This window comes from Malaclemys terrapin, chromosome 8 (assembly GCF_027887155.1).
Source record: "Malaclemys terrapin pileata isolate rMalTer1 chromosome 8, rMalTer1.hap1, whole genome shotgun sequence".
Classification (NCBI taxonomy): domain Eukaryota; kingdom Metazoa; phylum Chordata; order Testudines; family Emydidae; genus Malaclemys; species Malaclemys terrapin.
Window position 1 is genome coordinate 101,284,324 of NC_071512.1, and position 14,769 is coordinate 101,299,092.

Below are 14,769 nucleotides of genomic sequence, written 5' to 3' on the forward strand. Positions count from 1 at the left end.
CCAAACTCTGGAGGGGCAGCCAGGCCAAACTTGAGCGGTGCTGAGCCCCTGTGCACTAGCACACACCACCACTCAGGTTGGGGTCCCCACTCACATGGGGAACCTGGGGCAAACTGCCCCTTTTGCGGCCCCCCCCATCTCTCTGGGGAGCCCTGCTCAGAATCGGGGGAGAATAGCTGCCTCACAGTTCCCTCCAAACTCCTCAGAATCTTCGCAGCAAAAACAATCTAAAGATCTTCATGGCCAGCACCCTTTCTAGTCCCAGGATCAATAATTGGCTCTTTCGTTGAATTATAGAAATGTAGGGCTGGAATGGTCCTTGAGAGGTCATCTAGTCCAGTCCCCTGCGCTGAGGCAGGATCGAGTAAACCTACATCATCCCTGACAGGTGTTTGTCTAACCTGTTCTTAAAAAACGTCCAGTGATGCGGATTCCACAATCTCCCTTAGAAGCCTATTCCAGAGCTTAACTACCCTTATAATTAGAAAGATTTTCCTAATATCTAATCTACATTTTTCTTGCTGCAGATTAAGCCCATTACTTCTTGTCCTACCTTCAGAGGATATGGAGAACAATTGATCACAGTCCTAATTAAAACAGTGCTGAACATATCTAAAGATTATTTTCAGGTTTCCCCCCTCAGTTTTCTTTTCTCAAGACTAAACATGCCCAGTTTTTTTGGCCTTTCCTCATGGGTCAGGTTTTCTAAACCTTTTACCATTTTTGTTGCTCTCCTCTGGATTCACTCCAATTTGTCATCTTTCTTAAAGTATGGCACCCAGAATTGGACACAGTACTCCAGCTGAGGCCTCTCCAGTGCTGAGTAGAGTGGAACAATTACATCCCATGTCTTACGACATTCCTGTTAATACACTGCTGAATATTAGTCTTTTTCACAACTACATCACAGTGTTGGCTCATATGCAATTTGTGATCCATTTAAAACCTCCAGATCCTTTTCAGCAGTACTACCCGGTACCCATTTATTCCCCATTTTGTAGTTGTGCGTTTGATATTTTTTCCTTCCTAAGTGAAGTATTTTGCACTTATCGTTATTGAATTCCATCTTGTTGAATTCAGACCAGTTCTCCAATTTGTCAAGGTTGTTTCTGAATTCTAATCCTGTCCTCCAAAGTGCTTGCAACCCCTCTCAGCTTGGTGTCATCTGCAAATGTTATAAGCATACTCTCCACTCCATTATCCAAGTCAATAATGAAAATATTGACTAGTATTAGACACAGGACTGATCCCTACAGAACCTCACTAGATACACCCTCCCAGTTTGACAGCAAACCATTGATAACTATTCTTTGAGTACAGTTTTTCAACCAGTTGTGCACCCTCCTTAAAGTAATTTAATCTAGACTGCATTTCTCTAGTTTGCTTATGAAAGCATCATGTGGGACTGTATCAAAATCATACTAAAATCAAGCTATATCACATGTATTGGTTGCCCCCATCCACTGTCAAAGAAGGAACTTAAGTTGATTTTGCACAATTTGTTCTTGACAAATCCATGGTGGCTATTCCTTATAACACTATCATCCAGTAGGTGCTTAAAATTGATTGTTTAATAATTTGTTTCAGTATCTTTCCAGGTATTGAAGTTAGGCCGACTAGTCTATAATACTGCAGGTCCCCTTTGTTTCCTTTTAAAGATAGGTACTATGTTTGCCTACTCCAGTCCTCTGGGACCTCACCCATTCTCCGTGAGATAATTGCTCACAGTTCCAAGATTGTTTCAGCTAGTTCCTTAAGTACCATGGGATGAATTCTACCAGGCCCTGCCAATTGAACACAGCTTTAACCTGTTCTTTCCCTATTTTGGCTTACGTTCCTTCATCTTGTTGTTAATATTGTGTTGAGTATCTGGTCTCCCCAGCTTCCACTGAGCTAGCGAGTTTGTAGCCTGGATCTAAAGTGACACAGGCTTTGAGATGCAGCCCTCACAGCAAACACATCTTAGTCCTACATTGTTCAGCAGCTAAATCCACAGGGCTGTCTGAGTCTTCAACTCCTATTTATAACCTTTTCCCCAGTGAGGTCTGATTGGCTCAGCTCTCAGATGGTAGATGTGTGGAACCTGCTGGACTGTTTGCCCTTAATGGAAACTCTCTCCCTAGCTTCAGAGACAGCTGTTGCCCACCCACCACTCCTTTCTTCTACCTCCAGGCCCTTTTATCTAAGTTGCCCTGCTTTAGTCTCTGCACGTATACAAAGACATAGAGGATTCAACAACAACAACAACAAAATCCATGTCTCCTCCCCACTGCTTCTCTCCCCTCCTTGGACAAAACAAAGACCAAATACTGCAGTATAAGCACACGGGTTACAAAAGCATTTGTAGCTTCTTTGAACATTGTTACTCCAGAATATATAGGTCACTATCAGAAATAATGATTTCAGCATTTTTTCCCCTAACACGAATCTGCTATTGCACATTTTTTAATAAAATAATTTGCAGCCGCTCCCAATCAGTTGTGTCAGCAGATTTAGTTCATCTGTGAGGCCCAGCAGGGATGACAGTCTATTTGTTATTAGAGTAATAAATAAACAAGACACTTGTCAGAGGCAAAACTGGTATGTGTGCTTTTGTAAGATAAATACTGCCTTTGAATAGATAAATATTTACGGTCTTAGAGACCAAAGTTGTCAACCTTGCTAAAGTCCTTATGTTGTGAAATTAAAGCAAAAATGGAAATTTTGTATCTTACCAGTGAAGGGCGCAAGGATAGATCTATCTAATGAAAATTAATGAACAGATTTCAGGGTAACAAGCAGAGCATTATTTAAAAGGTACAACCCTTTAACCTTGTCCCATAATAAAATAAACTGTAATTATTCCTGAACAGTTTCCAGCAACAAGCATGTTTTCTACGAGGAAATTTATGCTGAGCCTTTGTATCAACAAGGTGGCTTTGTTTGTAGCACATTTTTAGTTATCCCAGATTCTCTATTTTTAAGAGATTATTTTTATATAGTCTCTGAGGCTTGAGGGGCAGATTTTCTAAACAACCAAAGGGCTTTAGGAGCACAAATCCCACTCTACCCAAGTCTTGCCTCTTCAGAGTGAAAGATGCAGTGTACATAAGGTTCTCGGTGTGTTCATTACAACTGAGCTGATAGTTGCTTTTCAGTAATAAAATACAAAGCTATCTTTTGTATAAGGCTAGAGATGTATGCTAAATTTTCAAGTCATTAGCTGGGTGGTTAAGGTCATTCTAAATGGGGTGGATGTGACTGTTGTGCTAAGCCATTGACCCTACCACCAGATATGCAGGCATTACAGAGGAGAGGAGAAAACTTGGAAAAGCCCCACGGGAATGGAAAGAATCTCACCAACACCATAAAATAGAATATCAGAGTTGGAAGGGACCTCAGAAGATCATCTAGTCTAACCCCATGCTCAAGGTAGGACCAATCCCCAACTAAACCCCCAAATCATCCCTTCAAGGATTGAACTTGCAATCCTGGGTGTAGCAGGCCAATGCTCAAACCACTGAGCTATCCCTCACCCCTTTTAAGGGACCATAGAATAGACCAGTAACAGTCCTTAGATGAGCGGTTTAGTTTTCTCAGCTAGCTGTCTCCCAAGCATGGCACTGGCTTTTGTTCTGGTTCCTGAGAGTCATTGAAAATTAAAAAAAAAATTCAGTTGAGTAAAGGCACAAATTCCCATTGCTCCTCCTGTTGAACTCTTGTGAAGGATAACAACAACCCGCAGTTCGCAGATTGATGTTAATTTAATTTGTTCTTATTCTTTGCAAAACATCCAGGAGCCAAAACCTTCTCCCCTCATTCAATCCCGTTGACATCAGTGTGACTGTTCACATGGCTAAGGTGAGCAGCACTGGGAACAACCATTGACAAACTACAGTCTAGGTAAGAAGTTGCACAGTTCTACTATGGAGTGAGACATATGTCTAGCCTTATATTTCCATTCCATTGGTGCCCATCCTGGGCATTATGGGAAGCAGGCGTACAAAGAGTGAGTGGCTTCACCAGCCGTAAATGGAATTTTTTTTGTAAGGAACGGTATCATGTATGTGGTGTGAAGTGTAAAACATACAGGCTGATTGGTGGTAGCTGCACCACCTCTCCTCAGATGGTGGGAATGGAATCTGCAACTAGAAGATTTCTTTACGACATTCTAATGTGATTTTGATGTTATCTAGTATGATTTTCATGTTATAATTATATATTTTTTTAAATGTACAGTGGGAAATCAGAACTGGGCAGGGTCAATTTAAATTACTGTAGAGATTGAAACAAATCTGATTTAGAAGTAGAAAGAGCTTATTTGGGGCTCTGTCCCATAGTCCTCCGTCAGACAAAACTTCCACTGGTGTTCTACGTTGTTATTGACTTGTACTGCAATGGCTCAAACTATGCGACTGAGTCTGATCTCAGTCATGCTGATTTTTCACCATCGTGCAACTCTAGTGACTTCACTGGAGTTACTCCTACTTTACGCCTATGTAAGTGAGATGACAATCAGGCCCTCTCCAACTCACGAGAGATGCAGAGTTCAGGGCCATTGCTGCTGTACATTCTAGTATTATTTGTTATACTGGGAGGATAGTTATTAGAACAGAGTATCTCATTATGATATGGAAGCTAAATAGTCTAAGTAGTAAAAGGCAGCAAACTAAAAACCTAGAGCACTATGATTTCACTCCTTGACTGTGGCCTAGCTGTAGTGTAATATTTGCTTTTATAAGGGAAAAAATAAAGTCTTTGCTCTTCTGTGTCATTCAGCCTCTCTTTTAAGAGCACGCCCAATGCTCAGTTTTCCTAAAATCATTGCCTGAGAATATTCCCTGTGCTGTATCCTGATGCACATGCAATTTGCTGAGGTAATTTTTTTGACAGTTGTCCAGCAAACCACACAGACCCAGAGAAGCAAGATTAACCACCATCTAATTTCTACTTTTATCATTAATATTGCCCATAACACATGGCAGACAAAGCCAGCTCTCCGGGGGGGTTGGACAGAACCCCTGTCTGGTAGTCTGGGTGGTAGAGAATCTATTATTTATCATACTCAGTGGGATGAGGCGGGCACTGAAGCTACTTATTGGAGCAGCTGTGAACCCCCAATCTCCTTAATTTCCAGAACAGGTAATTAACTGGAAAGTCATTTGTAATAACTACTGACATCTCCAGAAATCACAAAATGCACTGTTAACTTTGCAGCTCTATTGTAGCAATATTTTTGTTGACAGTTCAGCACTGAAATCTGTCAGGAAATTGTATAGTCCTTGTATTACAGGAGAAATATATTTTAACATTTCTGACATGTCAAAATTAGCTTTGTCTAATAGAAGAAATGGGTGGAAACTGGGTGGCTTGGAGGGTAAAGCAATGCAAGGTTTTATTTTCTATGCTTATCCTTAACCAACACATATGAGCACCAGAGAATCATAAACCTCATGGCTTATTGCTTTGAGGACCAGAATCTGATGCTGTAACTTGGAAGTTAATATGTGTTTTGCCATTTACTTCTTTTGGGAGCAGGATTGGACTCTGAAGTAGCAATATATAACAGTATGATAATAGCTTGGAGTCTGACACTTAGTCTGACACAAGGGTAATGTCATGCTAGGAATCTACTACAGGCCACCTAACCAGGTGGAAGAGGTGGATGAGGCTTTTTTTAAACAACTAACAAAATCATCCAAAGCCCAAGATTTGGTGGTGATGGGGGACTTCAACTATCCAAATATATGTTGGGAAAATAACATAGCAGGGCACAGAATATTCAACGAGTTCTTGGACTGCATTGCAGACAGCTTTTTATTTCAGAAGGTTGAAAAAGCTACTGGGGGAAGCTGTTCTAGACTTGATTTTAACAAATAGGGAGGAACTTGTTGAGAATTTGAAAGTAGAAGGCAGCTTGGGTGAAAGTGATCATGAAATCATAGAGTTTGCAATTCTAAGGAAGGGTAGAAGGGAGAACAGCAAAATAGAGACAATGGATTTCAGGAAGGCGGATTTTGGTAAGCTCAGAGAGCTGATAGGTAAGGTCCCATGGGAATCAAGACTGAGGGGAAAAATAATTGAGGAGAGTTTGCAGTTTTTCAAAGGGACACTATTAAGGGCCCAAAAGCAAGCTATTCCGCTGGTTAGGAAAGATAGAAAATGTGGCAAAAGACCACCTTGGCTTAACCACGAGATCTTGCATGATCTAAAAAATAAAAAGGAGTCATATAAAAAATGGAAACTAGGACAGATTACAAAGGATGAATATAGGCAAACAACACAAGAATGCAGGGGCAAGATTAGAAAGGCAAAGGCACAAAATGAGCTCAAACTAGCTACCGGAATAAAGGGAAACAAGAAGATTTTTTATCAATACATTAGAAGTAAGAGGAAGACCAAAGATAGGGTAGGCCCACTGCTCAGTGAAGAGGGAGAAACAGTAACAGGAAACTTGGAAATGGCAGAGATGCTTAATGACTTCTTTGTTTCGGTCTTCACCGAGAAGTCTGAAGGAATGCCTAACATAGTGAATACTAATGGGAAGGGGGTAGGTTTAGCAGATAAAATAAAAAAAGAACAAGTTAAAAATCACTTAGAAAAGTTAGATGCCTGCAAGTCACCAGAGCCTGATGAAATGCATCCTAGAATACTCAAGGAGCTAATAGAGGAGGTATCTGAGCCTCTAGCTATTATCTTTGGAAAATCATGGGAGACAGGAGAGATTCCAGAAGACTGGAAAAGGGCAAATATAGTGCCCATCTATAAAAAGGGAAATAAAAACCACTCAGAAAACTACAGACCAGTTAGTTTAACTTCTGTGCCAGGGAAGATAATGGAGCAAGTAATTAAGGAAATCATCTGCAAACACTTGGAAGGTGGTAAGGTGATAGGGAATAGCCAGCATGGATTTGTGAAGAACAAATTGTGTCAAACCAATCTGATAGCTTTCTTTGATAGGATAATGAGTCTTGTGGATAAGGGAGAAGCGGTGGATGTGGTATACCTAGACTTTAGTAAGGCATTTGCTATGGTCTCGCATGATATTCTTATCGATAAACTAGGCAAATACAATTTAGATGGGGGTACTATAAGGTGGGTGCATAACTGGCTGGATAACCGTATTCAGAGAGTTGTTATTAATGGTTCCCAATCCTGCTGGAAAGGCATAACAAGTGGGGTTCCGCAGGGGGTCTGTTTTGGGACCGGCTCTGTTCAATATCTTCATTAACGACTTAGATATTGGCATAGAAAGTACGCTTATTAAGTTTGCGGATGATACCGAACTGGAAGGGATTGCAACTGCTTTGGAGGACGGGTCATAATTCAAAACGATCTGGACAAATTGGAGAAATGGTCTGAGTTAAACAGGATGAAGTTTAACAAAGACAAATGCAAAGTGCTTCACTTAGGAAGAAAAAATCAGTTTCACACATACAGAATGGGAAGAGACTGTCTAGGAAGGAGTACGGCAGAAAGGGATCTAGGGGTTATAGTGGACCACAAGCTAAATATGAGTCAACAGTGTGATGCTGTTGTAAAAAAAGCAAACATGATTCTGGGATGTATTAACAGGTGTTTTGTGAGCAAGACACGAGAAGTCATTCTTCCCCTCTACTCTGCTCTGGTTAGGCCACAGCTGGAGTATTGTGTCCTGTTCTGGGCACTGCATTTCAAGAAAGATGTTGAGAAATTGGAGAGGGTCCAGAGAAGAGCAACAAGAATGATTAAAGGTCTTGAGAACATGACCTATGAAGGAAGGCTGAAAGAATTGGGTTTGTTTAGTCTGGAAAAGAGAAGACTGAGAGGGGACATGATAGCAGTTTTCAGGTATCTAAAAGGGTGTCATAAGGAGGAGGGAGAAAACTTGTTCACCTTAGCCTCTAAGGATAGAACATGAAGCAATGGGCTTAAACTGCAGCAAGGGAGGTCTAGGTTGGACATTAGGAAAAAGTTCCTAACTGTCAGGGTGGTTAAACACTGGAATAAATTGCCTAGGGAGGTTGTGGAATCTCCATCTCTGGAGATATTTAAGAGTAGGTTAGATAAATGTCTGTCAGGGATGGTCTAGACAGTATTTGGTCCTGCCATGCGGGCAGGGGACTGGACTCGATGACCTCTCGAGGTCCCTTCCAGTCCTAGAATCTATGAAACCAGCATACTCAATTCTTAGTAAACAGCAGTGTACATGATGAGACAGGTGCAAACCAAAAAACCAAACTGTTTCTCTCTCAACTGAAGGGAAGGTCCCATAGATAGTATCTCTAGAGGACGTGAAACAGAAGCTACTAAAGAGGGATCAGTTCTTGGCCCTATGCTATTTAACATTTTTATCAATGACCTGGAAGAAAATATATCATTACTGATAAAGTTTGCAGATGATACAAAAATTGGGGGCGTGGAAGATAATGAAGAGGACAGGTCATTGATACAGAGTGATCTGGATTGTTTGGTAAAATGGACGCAAGCAAAAAATACTCATTTTAGTACAGCTAAATGTATACATCTCGGAACAAAGAATGTAGGTCCTACTTAAAAGATAGTGAATTCTCTCCTGTGAAAACATTTGGGGGTCATCGTGGATAATCAGCTGACCATGAGCTTATAGTGTAACACTGTGGCCAAAAGAGCCAATGTAATCCTGGAATGCATAAATGGGAATCTTGGAGTAGAGAGGATATTTAACCTCTGTATTTGGCACTGGTGTGATTCATTCATATGAATCTATGAATCTATAGAATGAATTTATTCTACAGGATGGGTCTTCCTGGATAAACACTGAGATTAAGGAGTAACAGGGAGAATTATGTTCTGAGGCCATATAGCAAAACTGATTAGTATATGGAGTCAGTCGTGGCTCCATATACTATATACCTAGGTCATGAGAGCCTTGTAAATGCATTAGACAGACAGCTTTAGCTACACCTGATAGACATCCTTACTTTAGACTCTGCTTGCCAGGTTCAAACTTCTCCAAACTCACGAGATTATCAAATCTTATGGCCAAATTTTGCACTGCACTCAGTGGGATTGCATGGGGTGAAAGCACACAATGTGGCCAGTTGACCTAAGTTATGTTTTTTATTGAATCTTTCATGACTGTCCAGCATCCTTTGTTATTCTATCTGATGCCTGTCACCAAAGGGCTCTAGAATCCAAGCAACAGAAAGCATGTGTTTAGAGAGGCAGGAGGATTGGACCAGTGCTTAATTTGTGCCAGGGCTTGCCAGAGCTGTGCCCTAGCACCTTTTGGGCTTGGCAGTGCATAGCCCCGGCACCTCTGGGCTTGCTGCATCAGTTATGAATGCAAAATAATTCTTTGAGCCCTGGCACCTCTTCCATTACAAATTAAGCACTGGATTGGACCTTAGAATTAGCACATGATGAGAACTGGGTGCTCTGTTCTTTGTCAAAATCCACAGGGTACATATAGCTAACTCATCAGGATGTAATAACAACAGAAGGAGTATCATAGCTTATCAGTTATGTGATCATTTACTGTAATACTTTACAGAAATATTATATGTCATACTTCTATATTAGAACTTGGCTTCATGGAGAAATTCTTGGGTGAGGTTCTGTGGCCTTGTTATGCAGGAGGTCACAATAGATAATCATAATGTCCCCTTTTGGTCTTAAAATCAATGAGGCTGTAACCTTTGCAATTATACCAGAAGGATTGGGCAGGATTTTCAAAAGCACAAAGTATTCGCTGACCTCTGCATCCACTCAAGTCAATACCATTGATCTCAATGGGTGCTGAGTTAGACTTTTGAAAATCTCCACCCAGTGTACAACACTGAGTATTGAGAATGTGTAACAAAAGCATGTATTTCTAACAGCTATCTCCGAGTATCTCAGGCATGAGAGTTAACATTCCTTAGTTTAAATGCTTTCAAACCAATCCAAAGGACCAAAAAAATAGAAAGGTCTCATTTCTGTGTAAAATCTACTTGAAAACTTTTTCTCTTTGGGGCAAATTCTCTTGTCAATTACCTTTATTCCAGCTCTCTCAGCAGTGTTATGCAGGTGCAAATAAGAGGAGAATTTGGCCCTTAGACTTTATTTACTAAACTAAATTTTGTTTCTGTGTTTTTAAATTTGCCTAATTTAATTGGATTTTGCCTATTGTAGTGGGAAGCACATCTTCCTTCTTTGCAGAACATAAAATTAACTTTCACTGGTGATTCGTGTTTGTTTGGATCTGGATAAGCTCTTCCTCTAAATGAATTTGTTCTTTCTAAAGCAAATATCACTCACATATTTTGGAGGTGCAGAAAATTTGTAATCTTGTTTCTTCGGTTTCCTTATTATGTTGTGTTAATTTATGTATACATTAACATGTATTTGCATGATTTATTCATTTAAAGCGGTACATGTTTATTTGAAAAGGAGCTCAAAGAGCTTTATCACCAAAAAAATAAGTTCAACTCTATTTACAGAGATTGTGCTTTTGGACTTTAGCCACCAGAATGAAGAAAGGGTCTGCAGTTTTGTCATTTTGTTTAAAAAATTTTTTGAAGCAAGATGTTTACACTGTTTTAGACACTGAGGGTGAAATTCTCCCAGAAGTATAAGGACCACAGTCTGCAGTACACTGGTACTGCTGCATCAGAACTTGCCCTGTATAGGCTGGAGTGTGTTACACTGCACAGAGCTGCGGAAATGAGGCAGCTATGAGTCGCACAACCCCACATAAAATGGAACACAAAGTGGGTCCAGCTGCGGCTGGTTAGAAAAAGAATTTTTTTCTCTGAAACATTTTAGCAAAAATTCAAATGCTTTCCTTTTCATTGATGAACTGAAACCCCAACTCTTTTTGTTTTTGACAAACAACATCTCCAAATAGACAAAAAAGGACGTGTTTAGTGAAAATTTCCATTTAATCGAAAAACCAATTTTCTATCAAAAAATGTTTGGATGGAAAAATTTCAACTGGTTCTAGTTCCTGCCCTTATCCCTGCCTTGCGCAATTCAGACTAAGGCTTGGTCAAACCAAGCCTTTAGCTCCATTTCAAAACACCATTTAGGTTTAGTCATCTCTGCAAATTCAAGCTCCGATCTCGATCCTGCAGGCGTTTACTTGAGGGCACAGAATTGACTACTGTAAGGAATCTCATTGAAGTTAATAGTAATTAGCATTGGGCCCCCAAGTGTGTAGCCTGGTTAAGGAACAAGAGCATTGTAGTCATGTTATATTTGTAGTGTAAACAGGGCCTTACCGTGCATTTCAATGTAACATGGCCTTATCTTGGATTTTCTGATCAATGAACTGAACTTCTTCAAGTTAAAATAGAAATAATCAGAGCAGAGGCATTTCTTTTCCATCTGTCTAAGTACTTACTTTTATGGCCTCCACCACTGCAATATTTGGGCGCTTTCAATTCTTTAACAGCCAAAAAATGAAATCACCCCTGCAGCCCACTCAAGTCCTTGTTTCACAGAGCTGAAAACCATGACACTAGAAAAAAATTACATAGTGAAGTTAAGTGGAAAATTGAAAAACCTGTAGCACCACATGGTTCTGCATACAATAATCATAGAATCTAGGACTGGAAGGGGCCTCGAGAGGTCATCTAGTCCAGTCCCCTGCACTCAAGGCAGGACTAAGTATTAGACCATTCCTGAGAGATGTTTGTCTAACCTGCTCTTAAAAATCTCCAATGATGGAGATTCCACAACCTCCCTAGGCAATTTATTCCAGTGCTTAACCACCCTGACAGTTAGGAAGTTTTTCCTAATGTCCAACCTAAACCTCCCTTGCTGCAATTTAAGCCCATTGCTTCTTGTCTTATCCTCAGAGGTTAAGAAGAACAATTCTTCTCTCTCCTCCTTGTAACAACCTTTTACGTACTTGAAAACTGTTTTTATGTCACCTCTCAGTCTTCTCTTTTCCAGACTAAATCTAATTTTTTTCAATCTTTCCTCATAGGTCACGTTTTCTAGACCTCTAATAATTTTTGTTTCTCTTCTCTGGACTTTCTCCAATTTTTCCACATCTTTCCTGAAATGTGGCGCCCAGAACTGGACACAATATTCCAGTAAAGGCCTAATCAGCGTGGAGTAGAGCAGAAGAATTACTTCTCATGTCTTGCTTACAACACTCCTGCTAATACATCTCAGAACGATGTTTGCTTTTTTTGCAGCAGCGTTACACTGTTGACTCATATTTAGCTTGTGGTCCACTGTGACCCCCAGATCCCTTTTCCCAGTACTCCTGCCTAGGCAGTCATTTCCCATTTTGTATGTATGCAACTGATTGTTCCTTCCTAAGCAGAATACTTTGCATTTGTCCTTATTGAATTTCATCCTATTTACTTCAGACCATTTCTCCAGTTTGTCCAGATCATTTTGAATTTTAATCTTATCCTCCAAAGCACTTGTAACCCTCCCAGCTTGGTATCGTCCGCAAAATGCTAATGGGCATTAATTGTTGTTTGGAGCAGGAAATAGGTGATTTTTCAATTGACGTCAAACAGAAAAATCACTTAATGACAACTGATATTAAATGGGCACAATTGTACAACATTAGTGAATAAAAGGTTTGATGGCACTGAAAATTTTTCCATTGTGGGATTTTCTATTAAGTGAATTGATACTAGGTGGTCTGGACCATACATGTACATCTCTGGTGGGCCATCATGGTCTGACCAAGGTTGTAGCCTGCTTTCAAAACACAGATAAGGTCTTGGCACTCTTACAAATTGGAACGATTTCACATCCCTTTATTAAGCAAGGGGCACTCGGTACCGCCTGTAAATATGGGTTGGCCAACACTTCTAAAATAAAAAAAAAGGATGTCTTCCCTTCTCTGTAAGGAGTTCTTTGCCGGCAATAGTGCTTTATGAGAACTCATCTTCATCCCTAATTTAGGGAAATAACAGAGCATTAGTTCTCTTTCTAGATACGGGTCAATCCAAAAGAAAATGCTGGGTTGTGGCTTTTGATAGCTTGGCCCTAATTCTTCACTGTGTTAGTTCAGTTTTATGCTTGTGTAACTCCACTGATTTCAATGGAGCTGCACTGGCATAAACTCCAGTGGTGACAGGCCCAAAAGTTGGATCTAAAAAGAGGCCAGGTAACTTTATGACCAGTAACAAGATTTGCAGTTTTCTGCTAAGACAGGGACAATGAAATGTCATATTTTGAGAGGTAAGCTGCAGTATTGCCAACTCTTTTATAGTGAGTCTTGCAATATGCGTTATTTTATTTTTAAAGCCCTAGCTCCTGGAGTCATGTTATTTTGTGAGAATCTTAGCTTTCATTTAAAAAAAAAAATTTAAGTTTCTAGTACTCATGGTTGCACAGAATAGCTTGAAAACAAGAACTTTAAAGCCTAAGAAGGCAAATAAATGAATCAAAATCTTATCTTTTAAAGCACATGAGTTTTAAGCCAACCTCCTATTATTTGGGAACCTGACTCACAATTTTGAATGGCTTTGGTTGGCCACCAATCTGATGGACACCAAAGATTCCTCTTCCCCCTTTGTAACATGTACCATAAACAGAAGTGAAAGTAACTTAAAGGACTTACCGGTATGCCGGAGTTCTGAGCGGGGGAGTGGCCTCAACCGGAAGAGGCGTGGCCTCAACTGGAAGAGGCGAGGCCTTTCAAGATTTAAAGGGCCTGGGGCTCCGGCTGTGGCTGAGAGCCCCAGGGCCTTTAAATCACCCTGAAGCTATCAGTTGCAGAGGCGGCTGGGAGCCCCGGGGCTCAGGGGCGAATTAAAGAGCCCAGGGCTCTGGCCACTGCGGAGCACCGAGCCCTTTAAATCACCACGGGAGCCCTGCTGCTGCTACCCCGGGGTGGCAGGGCTCGGGTGGGGATTTAAAGGGCCCGGTGCTCCTGCCACAGTGGGGTAGCGGCGGCAGGGCTCCAGTGGTGATTTAAAGGGCCCGGGGCTCTGGCTGCTGTGTGGAGCCCTGGGCCCTTTAAATCCCCTGCCTGAGCCCAGCTGCCGGAGCCCTGGGGCTCCAGTTTGGCACGGTGTACTGGCAAGAGCAAACTGGACCGTAGGGGCTTACTTTCACCTCTGACCATAAATAATACGGACGGAGCATAGACTGATAGCTCTTCTCTCAGGGACAGTCTCTTTTTATATCTTTGTACAGTGCTTAACAATTATACAAGTACTAACAACAGATTAGTTAGGGGCATTATGGGAGTTTTGGATAGTTTTTTCTTTTCCCTTCCTCTGAATCATTTTTAGAAGCAGGATACCAGTCCTGACTAGCCAGGACTCTGAACCAGTATGGCTAATTTGTAAAGGTAAGTCCATGATCTCATACACATGGGATCTCCATGGGAGTTGCACCCATGTGACATAACTTCTTCTCCTCGTGCTCTCATGCAGGTGTTTAAGACAAATTATTGTTTGCAATAAATGAGGATAGGTAACGGGAATTAGTTCAGCAATGCAATAAGTGCATGGAGTTATAGAGGGCATTCAACCAGAGAAGTCTTTGCTGAGGAAGAAATGGCATTTTAAATGTTTCTGCTTCATTTGCAAGAGATACTTTTTCTTTGGCCATTGTTATTCTAGTGAAGAATAAAATCAAAGGATTTCCAATCCTGGGGCAGGGAGCAGAACTGTCAGGGTTTAGCTGAGTGGGGCCCACAGCTGTGGAGATGCTGTCCCTGCCCTGCTTCTCCCCGTGTGCTGTGCAGCAGAGCTCTCTGCAGCTCTGTCTGCACTGCCCACAGCGAGGTTTGTGGAGCAGAATGAGGGCAAGGAAGGAGCAGGGTAGTGCTCAGCGGATCCACGGACTAATCAAATTGACTGGCCGAAG